Raw genomic sequence first — 11,257 nt, forward strand, 5'->3', positions numbered from 1 at the left:
TAATATGAATCCTCCTGTGGCTCTCCAGTAGTGGGATGGATGGGGTGGTATGCGATTCCTCCTCTCCTCTTACATGTGGAGCCAGGGTACAAGAAATAGAGATGCTCCGGATAGTGTAGTATTTAAAACACTTTTATTCCCATTCCATGGGTAAAATGGCAAAATAACAAAATCAATATAAAGCAGTCCGTGACAAAATGTGCGTGCTAGAGAAGCTAGCTGCAGAGTGGCGAGCGGAGATTCTGGCTTGCGTTCCACCTGCCGTCACACGTCACGCCGTGCATTCCAATCGAATGCGTTTTGTCACTTCCGGTGACTTCATCAGAGATAGGTTAAAAAAAATATGGAACTTAACCATTTAAGTCACGTGCATTTTTTCATTAAGGCATCACAATTGATATATTAATTTCTCCACTATCTGCACTATTATATTGGAGTACTATTATTCAACCCATTGATGTATTAGATGTGTATACTATATTGGAGTATTATTATTTAACCCTTTGATCAACTAGATGTGTATACATTCACGAATATTATTTACTTTTGAAATAAGTCACATTATTGTTTACACTGTATAAGGTTTAAGGGCGATATTAACAATAGCAAGCGCTGTAGGTAGTCTTGATAGAAGGTTATTATTGATATATGACTGGTGTGGTGGTGATCAGGAATACTTACTGGTGATAGTAAGTACACTTTACTACTCTAGGGGTGTGATCAGGGATTTTTTTTTTACACTCTTATTGTTTATCGGTGATGATCACTGTTATAAGCAATACTTAACTGTCATGAATGGCTTTCCATTCATGACAGCCTGCTTACTGTTGACATGCTATGATTGGCTACAGCTAATCACATGGTACAGGGTGCTGTGACTGGCCTAGGTACCATGTGATAGTTGTGAATCAATCACAGCATCACAATAAATTTATGAATGGAAGCCATTTATGACTATTTTGTTGGCATTTTAATCATGTGATCACTATAATCATTTATAGCGATCACATGATACCCCAGGCCTGTCACTGCTGGTTCTGTCAGGTGGTGTGATCTCTTTCCTGACCATGACAGCACAGTTCTGGTGTCAGTAGTGTGGCAGCAGGTAAGTAACCACTGGACACCAGTGCTGGGCTGGGGCTAAACTTTGTTTCCACTGACCTCAACGATGAGGGTCATATTGCTGTCACTGACACCAACAATGGGGTTTTACTTCCAGTGACACCAAGGATGCAGACTATTTTATTCCTATTGACACCAACAATGGGGATTTACTTCCAGTGACACCAAGGATGCAGACAATTTTACTCCCATTGACACCAACAATTGGGTTTATTTTACTCTCATTGACACCAACAATGGGGCTTATTTTACAATCAATTAAATCAGTAATGAGGATTATTTTACTCCTATTGACACCAACAATGGGGCTTATTTTACTCTTACTGACACAACCAAAATGGGGCATATTTTACTATCAATTAAATCAGTAATGAGACTTATTTTACTCCCAATGACACCAATAATGAGGTTTATTTTACTCCCAATGACACCAATAATGAGGTTTATTTTACTCCCAATTACACCAATGATGAGGCTTATTTTACTCTAATCCAAAAAGTGGTCACCACCTCCACCTATAACTGGTCTTAATGATAATGGCATGTATTTGCAAATGTGTGCAACCAAACCCCTGTTTTTAACGCATACTGTTAGACAGTTCAATTCGGTTGGTCGCTGGCTGGTTGGTAAGTTGTGACTGGAAATCTCTTCGTTTTTTTTTTATCTGCGTCCGCCCTTCCAGTTCTCCATACCATTAAGACCAATTATAGGTGGAGGCGGTGATCACTTTTTGCATTATCGTTGATATCCATATTGAGCCAGGCAACGTACTGACACCTTTGCCGCCATTGTGCAATGAGCTGGGTGTTCAGTGTGACCCTGTGCCTTTAAGGAGGGGTGGGCTCCCTCCAGTCACTTGTCCTCCATCTATCCCATTAAATGCATGTGCTCTCATTGTAGAGACTCTTTAAATTGTAGAGTTAAGGACTGCAGATTACAGGGTGCCTTGCTGGCGCCTGCAGCTTACGCATGTATTTGCAAATGTGTGCAACCAACCCCCTGTTTTTAACGCATACTGTTAGACAATATAATTCGGTTGGTCACTGGCTGGTTGGTAAGTTGTGACTGGAAATCTCTTCGGTTTTTTTTTTTTTATTTTACTCTAATGTCACCAGTTATGGGACTTATTTTAGTCCGGAATTTTATCAAAGATGGGACTTATTTTACATGCAAAGACACCAAAGATAGGGCTTATTTTACTTCCAATGATACCAGTAATGGGTTTTATTTGTCCTCCCACAAGCACAAACAGTAGGGTTTATCTTACTTCCAATGACAACAGCAAAAGGGATTATGTTACTCCCAATGACACCGGTGATTGGACTTATTTCACTCTCACTCATAGTAACAGGGGGCTAAATCATCATTACAACCTGTTCACTCTAAATGCTACCTTTTAATTGCCGAATTACTGTAAATGTGTTATGTTACTTTTGTAAGATGTCTCTTTAATAGAAAAAAGACCCAGAGACTGCAGCCGGTTTTTAGATTTTCCATCGTAATACATTTGAGGATTTCCATATACATACATAAACACTGAAGCAGGTGTGCTAATGTGTTGCAAGTTCGGGGATTTGGCTAGACTTTCCTAATTCCACCAACTCCACCTGAACTTATGTGGTGTATGACATCATCCAATGTTCTGGCTGTGAAACAACGTCCAATGGGAGCTGAAGACCATCTGTTCTGCTCAACAATATATATTCATCTTATAGAATCAACCTGCAAGTCAGCACATGTTCTTTTAACTACAGTTATAAACCACGGCTCATAATTCAGTGTATGTTATTACAGTGTGCAAACTGTGACCTCAGAACAGTTCAGCGTTGGGTGCCTGGCATATAGATTTGCGGTGAAGGTAACAGATCTTTGTTCCACTGAGCCCTTCACAGTATTGTACCATATAGGCCGATTTTACCATGTTAGTGCTGGAGTCACAATTTATAGGACATATATCACCCTACTAGGAAGGAGTGAGGGGATTTTTGGCTTAAATGATTTAGCAACAGATTTTATTGACGTGAAAAATTTGTGTTTGGCTCACTGATCTGCTTTTTTCCCTATTATTTAGAGCAGAGGTATTGAATTAAAATTCAAAAAGAAGGTACGGTCAGTAAAATATTTTTCCAGAACAGGTCCGAATCTCATCCAATGGGTCAGATCCTGGTATACGTGTGGTCATTTTATGTCTAAACAAAAAATAATGTATAATTCCATAGCAGTTTTTATATTACATATTGTCAGATTTGTACGTGACCCCTCCCATCAGTTGTCCCAATCACATTGCCTCCTTTCAACAGGTTTCCCCATCACAGTGCCTCCTTTCATCAGGTGTCCCCATCACAGTGCCTCCTTTCATCAGGTTTCCCCATCACAGTGCCTCCTTTCATCAGGTTTCCCCATCACAGTGCCTCCTTTCATCAGGTGTCCCCATCACAGTGCCTCCTAACATCAGTGTCCCCACCAGAATGCCCCTTTAGCAGAGTGCCCACTTACATCAGGTATCCCCAGCAGAATGCCCCCTTACAAAAGGTGTCCCCATCAGAGTGCCCACGTGCATCAGGAGTCCCCATCAGAGTATCCCCTTACACCTGGTGTCCCCATTAGCGTGCCACCCTAAACCGGGTATCCCCATCAGAGTGCCCCCTTATACCAATGTCCCCATCAGATTGCCTCCTTACACCCAGTGTCTCCATCAGAGTGTCCCCTTACATCAGTGTCCCCATCAGAGTGCCCCCTTACATCAGGTGTCCCCATCAGAGTGCCCACTTACATCAGTGTCCCCATCAGAATGCCCACTTACATCACTGTCCCCATCAGAGGGCCCACTTACATCAATGTCCCCATCAGAGGGCCCACTTACACCAGTGTCCCCATCAGAGTGCCCACTTACATCAGGTGTCCCCATCAGAGTGCCCACTTGCGTCAGATGCTCCCATCAGAGTGCCCCCTTACATCAGGTGTCTCCATCAGAGTGCCAAATTACATCAGTGTCCCCATCAGAGTGCCCACTTACATCAGGTGTCCTCATCAGAATGCCCACTTACATCAGATGTTCCCAACAGACTGCCCCCTTACTTCAGGTGTCCCCATCAGAGTGCCCACTTACATCAGTGTTCCCATCAGAGTGCCCCCCTTACATCAGTGTCCCCACCAGAGTGCCCCCCTTACATCAGTATCCCCATCAGAGTGCCCACTTACATCAGGTGTCCCCATCAGAGTGCCAAATTACATCAGTGTCCCCATCAGAGTGCCCACTTACATCAGGTGTCCCCATCAGAGTGCCCCAGTGCCCCAAAGGGCCGGAGCTGGGAGGCAGAACGGGCTGCAGCTCTACATGAAGGAAGTCCAACTTCTCTCTTGTGATGCTGAGAACGGGGCATGCAGTTGACATCATTGGTTTTTAGGATGCTGGTGGTCCTAACACCAATCACTGTGGAAGGGGGGGATGCTGTGCTAGGGACTGACTGGATGGCAATTTGGATAGAACAGCCAAATGGTCTGGCTCTGTTCTGCAATCTACCATTTAGTGACGGCTGATTTAGGGATATTTTTTTTTTACTGTTTTTTTTTTTTTGAGAGTTTTTCATATATAGTCCCCAGTCACAGCGGTAGTGTTTTGTTAGACTTAGGCTGTGGTCTAACAACGGATGGCAAGACGCATACCATCATTGTCTATGTGGTGTGCTCATACCTAGACAATATGATTCTATGCAATGTGGAAAAAGTGAAGGTACTTATGTGGTGTGACATGCGGTGCATTTGGCCCCAATATCCACCAATGGGAGTGCATGAAAAACGCGAACACACCTTAGTGTACATGCCCCCAATTGGAACGAATGGCTGTGCGTTATCTGTACTCTGCTTTATGGGTGCACAATGTATGAAAAGAACAATGTGTCAAAAATGCCTTTTTTTTTTTTTTCATTGAAAGTGTTTAGGTCTGACCTCATATTATATGGTTTTGGAAAATTGTAGAAGAAAATTGTATAATGTATGGTCAGCCTAATGCCTAGTACACATGATCAGAAAATTGGACAAAAAGTCTGATAACCTAATCACTAGTATACACAGCTTTCGAGAGCAGATCACGTCAGTTCATGTGAAATTATCCGAAGGGACAAACAGGAAAATGTTCTTATATGATAGCAGAACGAATGATTATCGATGAGTGAACAAGACAGAAACAAAAGAATACATTACAATACAATACATGATATCATCGCGGGAAGTTGTATTCTGTCTTATGATCATTTTTGTAACTCTAGTAATCTATTCATTTTCCATATGGGACTAGCATGCAAAAAAAAAAAAAAAAGAAATGGACAATCATTCGTCCAATCATCTCATCGTGTGTATGAGGAATTAGCCTGTATACAAGGAAGGACAATGCATCACTTCACACCTATAAACAGAGAGAGGACAATGTATCACCCAACACCTTCATACACAGAAGAACAATGAATCACTCTATCCCTGTATATAGAGAAGAACAATGTATCACCATATACCTATATAAAAAGAGAGAACCATATATCATCCTACCCCTATATATAGAGACGTACAACATATCACCCTATCCTTGTATATATGGAAGAGCAATGTATCACCCTATCTTTGTATACAGAGAATAACAATGTATCACCCTACACCTGTACACAGAGAAGAACAATGTATCACTTTATCCTTGAATCCAGAGAACAATACATCACTCTACACATACAGAGAGAACCCTACATCTGTATATAAGTAAGAACAATTTATCATCCTGCACTATATACAGGGAGAGAACAATGTATCTGTATGTAACCCTGCACCTCCATACAGAGAACAATGTATCACCCCACACTTGTATAAAAAGAACAATGTATACTTATATACAGAGGGAGAACCATGTGTGACCCTACATTTGTAAAGAGAGAAGAACAATGTATCCCCTACACCTGTATACAGAGAGAACAATGTTTCCCCCTACACCTGTATACACAGAAAAACAAATTATCCCCCAACACCTGTATACAGAGAAAAACAATGTATCCCCCTACACCTGTATACAGAGAGAACAATGTATTCCCCTACACCTGTATACAGAGAGAACAATGTATCACCACCATATCCTTAAATACAGAGAGAAAACAATGTATCATTCTACATTTGTATACAGGAAGGAACCATGTATCCCCCTAAACCTGTATAGAGAGAAGATGATGTAATAGAGGTAATATGCATAGTTCTGCAGGTGGCTCTCATACAATGCACAGCGATCCCCCAAACCATGGAAAGTGTGATAGAAAAATCTCACATCAGGTCTCTGTGTCAGTGTCTGGGTGCTCAGGGGTCAGGGCTCAGTGTCTGGGAGCACAGGGGTCCATGCTCCGTGTCTGTGTGATCTGGGGTCAGTGCTCAGTGTCTGTGTGCTCTGGGGTTGATGCTCACTGTCTGGGTGCTCATGGGTTTGTGCTCAGTGTCTGTGTGATCAGGGGTTGGTGCTCAGTGTCTTTGTTGCTCAGGGATGGTGCTTAGTGTCTATGTGATCAGGGGTCGGTGCTCGGTGTCTGTGTGATCAGGGGTCGGTGCTCAGTGTCTGGGAGCCCAGCGGTTGGTGCTCAGTGTCTGTGTGCTCAGGGGTCGGTGCTCAGTGTCTGTGTGATCAGGGGTCGGTGCTCAGTGTCTGGTTGCTCAGGGGTCGGGGCTCAGTGTCTGTGTGATCAGGGGTCGATTCTTAGTGTCTGTGTGATCAGGGGTGGGTGCTCAGTGTCTGGGTGATCAGGGGTCAGTGCTTAGTGTCTGGGTGTTCAGGGGTATGTGTTCAGGGGTTGGTGCTCAGGGGTTGGTGCTCAGGATTCGGTGCTCAGTGTCTGGGTGCTCAGGGGTGGGTGCTCAGTGTCTGTGTGATCAGGGGTGGGTGCTCAGTGTCTGGGTGCTCAGGGGTCAGTGCTTAGTGTCTGGGTGTTCAGGGGTATGTGTTCAGGGGTTGGTGCTCAGGGGTTGGTGCTCAGGATTCGGTGCTCAGTGTCTAGGTGCTCAGGGGTCGGTGCTCATTGTCTGTGTAATCAGGGGTCAGAGCTCAGTGTCTGGGTGATCAGGGGTCTGTGCTCAGTGTCTGGGTGTTCAGGGGTCAGTGCTCATTGTTGTTATGATCAGGGGTCATTGCTCAGTGTCTGGGTGCTCAGGGGTTGGTGCTCTATGTCTAAGTGCTCAGTGTCTGTGTGATCTGGGGTCAGTGCTCAGTGTCTGTGTGCTCTGGGGTTGATGCTCACTGTCTGGGTGCTCATGGGTTTGTGCTCAGTGTCTGTGTGATCAGGGGTTGGTGCTCAGTGTCTTTGTTGCTCAGGGATGGTGCTTAGTGTCTATGTGATCAGGGGTCGGTGCTCGGTGTCTGTGTGATCAGGGGTCGGTGCTCAGTGTCTGGGAGCCCAGCGGTTGGTGCTCAGTGTCTGTGTGCTCAGGGGTCGGTGCTCAGTGTCTGTGTGATCAGGGGTCGGTGCTCAGTGTCTGGTTGCTCAGGGGTCGGGGCTCAGTGTCTGTGTGATCAGGGGTCGATTCTTAGTGTCTGTGTGATCAGGGGTGGGTGCTCAGTGTCTGGGTGATCAGGGGTCAGTGCTTAGTGTCTGGGTGTTCAGGGGTATGTGTTCAGGGGTTGGTGCTCAGGGGTTGGTGCTCAGGATTCGGTGCTCAGTGTCTGGGTGCTCAGGGGTGGGTGCTCAGTGTCTGTGTGATCAGGGGTGGGTGCTCAGTGTCTGGGTGCTCAGGGGTCAGTGCTTAGTGTCTGGGTGTTCAGGGGTATGTGTTCAGGGGTTGGTGCTCAGGGGTTGGTGCTCAGGATTCGGTGCTCAGTGTCTAGGTGCTCAGGGGTCGGTGCTCATTGTCTGTGTAATCAGGGGTCAGAGCTCAGTGTCTGGGTGATCAGGGGTCTGTGCTCAGTGTCTGGGTGTTCAGGGGTCAGTGCTCATTGTTGTTATGATCAGGGGTCATTGCTCAGTGTCTGGGTGCTCAGGGGTTGGTGCTCTATGTCTAAGTGCTCAGTGTCTGGGTGCTCAGAGGTCGATGCTCAGTGTCTGGGTGCTCGGGGTTGGTGCTCAGTGTCTGGGTGCTCAGGGGTCAGTGCTCATTGTTGTTATGATCAGGGGTCGTTGCTCAGTGTCTGGGTGCTCAGGGGTTGGTGCTCAGTGTCTGGATGGTCTGTGTTTGGGTGCTCAGGGGTCGGTGCTCTGTGTCTGGGTGCTCAGGGGTCAGTGCTTAGTGTCTGGGTGCTCAAGTGTCGGTGCTCAGTGTTTGGGTGCTCAGTTTCTGGGTGCTCAGTGTTTATGTGTACAGGGGTTGGTTGTTGCTCAGTATCTGGGTCCTCAAGGGTCAGTGCTCAGTGCCGGGGTGCTCAGGGGTTGGTGCTAGACATCTGGGTGCTTAGGGGTCAGTGACCAATGTCTGTGTGCTCTGGGTCGGTGCTCAGTGTCTGTGTGCTCAGGGGTCTGTTCTCGGTGTCTGGGTGCTCAGGGGTTGGTACTCAGTGTCTGTGTGATCAGGGGTCAGTGCCCAGTGTCTGGGTGCTCAGGGGTCTGGGTGCTCAGTGTCTGGGTGCTCAGGGGTCGGTGCTCAGTGTCTAGGTGCTCAGGGGTCTGTTCTCGGTGTCTGGGTGCTCAGGGGTTGGTACTCAGTGTCTGTGTGATCAGGGGTCAGTGCCCAGTGTCTAGGTGCTCAGGGGTCTGGGTGCTCAGTGTCTGGGTGCTCAGGGGTCGGTTCTCAGTGTCTGGAGGCTCAGTGTCTGTATGATCAGGGGTCGGTGCTCAGTGTCTGGGTGCTCAGTGTCTGGGTTGTCAGGGGGCAATACTCAGTGTCTATGTGATCAGGGGTCGGTGCTCAGTGTCTGTGTTATCAGGGGTCGGTGCACAGTGTCTGGGTGCTCAGGGGCCGGTGCCCAGTGTCTGGGTTGTCAGGGGTCGGTGCTCAGTGTCTGTGTGATCAGGGTCGGTGCTCAGTGTCTGTGTGATCTGGGGTCGGTGCTCAGTGTCTGTGTGATCTGGGGTCGGTGCTCAGTGTCTGTGTCATCTGGGGTCGGTGCTCAGTGTCTGTGTCATCTGGGGTCGGTGCTCAGTGTCTGTGTGATCAGGGGATGGTGCTCAGTGTCTGTGTGATCAGGGGTCGGTGCTCAGTGTCTGTGTGATCAGGGGTCGGTGCTCAGTGTCTGTGTCATCTGGGGTCGGTGCTCAGTGTCTGTGTGCTCAGGGGTCGGTGCTCAGTGTCTGTGTGATCAGGGGTCGGTGCTCAGTGTCTGTGTGATCTGGGGTCGGTGCTCAGTGTCTGTGTCATCAGGGGTCGGTGCTCAGTGTCTGTGTCATCTGGGGTCGGTGCTCAGTGTCTGTGTGATCTGGGGTCGGTGCTCAGTGTCTGTGTCATCAGGGGTCGGTGCTCAGTGTCTGTGTCATCTGGGGTCGGTGCTCAGTGTCTGTGTGCTCAGGGGTCGGTGCTCAGTGTCTGGGTGCTCAGGGGTCGGTTCTCTGTGTCTGGCTGCTCAGGGGTTGGTACTCAGTGTCTGTGTGATCAGGGGTCAGTGCCCAGTGTCTGTGTGCTCAGGGGTCTGGGTGCTCAGTGTCTGGGTGCTCAGGGGTCGGTTCTCAATGTCTGGGTGCTCAGTGTCTGTATGATCAGGGGTCGGTGCTCAGTGTCTGTATCATCAGGGGTCGGTGCTCAGTGTCTGGGTTGTCAGGGGTCGATTCTCAGTGTCTATGTGATCAGGGGTCGGTGCTCAGTGTCTGAGTTGTCAGGGTCGGTGCTCAGTGTCTGTGTGATCAGGGGTCGGTGCTCAGTGTCTGAGTTGTCAGGGTCGGTGCTCAGTGTCTGGGTGCTTAGGGGCCGGTGCTCAGTGTCTGTGTCATCAGGGGTCGGTGCTCAGTGTCTGTGTCATCAGGGGTCAGTGCTCAGTGTCTGGGTGCTTAGGGGCCGGTGCTCAGTGTCTGTGTGATCAGGGGTCGGTGCTCAGTGTCTGTGTGATCAGGGGTCGGTGCTCAGTGTCTGTGTGATCAGAGGTCGGTGCTCAGTGTCTGTGTGATCAGGGGTCGGTGCTCAGTGTCTGTGTGATCAGGGGTCGGTGCTCAGTGTCTGTGTCATCAGGGGTCAGTGCTCAGTGTCTGTGTGCTCAGGGGTCGGTGCTCAGTGTCTGTGTCATCAGGGGTCAGTGCTCAGTGTCTGTGTCATCAGGGGTCGGTGCTCAGTGTCTGTGTCATCAGGGGTCAGTGCTCAGTGTCTGTGTCATCAGGGGTCGGTGCTCAGTGTCTGTGTGATCTGGGGTCAGTGCTCAGTGTCTGTGTGATCTGGGGTCAGTGCTCAGTGTCTGTGTGATCTGGGGTCGGTGCTCAGTGTCTGTGTCATCAGGGGTCAGTGCTCAGTGTCTGTGTCATCTGGGGCCGTGCTCAGTGTCTGTGTCATCTGGGGTCGGTGCTCAGTGTCTGTGTCATCAGGGGTCAGTGCTCAGTGTCTGTGTCATCTGGGGCCGTGCTCAGTGTCTGTGTCATCTGGGGTCGGTGCTCAGTGTCTGTGTCATCAGGGGTCAGTGCTCAGTGTCTGTGTGATCAGGGGTCGGTGCTCAGTGTCTGTGTGATCTGGGGTCGGTGCTCAGTGTCTGTGTGATCTGGGGTCGGTGCTCAGTGTCTGTGTGATCAGGGGTCGGTGCTCAGTGTCTGTGTGATCTGGGGTCGGTGCTCAGTGTCTGGGTGATCTGGGGTTGTTGCTCAGCATCAGGCAGACAGGTCGGTGGATGGGGATGTTTCTGTCTATGAACAGATTGGGCTCAAATGCACCTTTCACTCCTTCAGTAATTACCAAAGGGGGTCGCCTGAGCTGCACATGATAAGCCAAACATCCGGGGTAAATGGCATGTAAGAGCAATTAGCACAGGACACCTACCTGCCCCGTGCTGCCCCAGGGCATTACATTGTGTTTGTGTGTGGTCTATAATATACTGACAGGGTGTATAATATGTGTATAGGGACTATATATATATATATATATATATATATATATATATATATATATATATATATATATATATATATATATATATATATGTATATATATATATATATATATATATATATCAAGAGGGACCTCTTTCCATAATAAACCAGCCCCTCGTCTATAC

This window comes from Pelophylax lessonae (assembly GCF_965119305.1).
Source record: "Pelophylax lessonae genome assembly, chromosome: 4".
Taxonomy (NCBI): domain Eukaryota; kingdom Metazoa; phylum Chordata; class Amphibia; order Anura; family Ranidae; genus Pelophylax; species Pelophylax lessonae.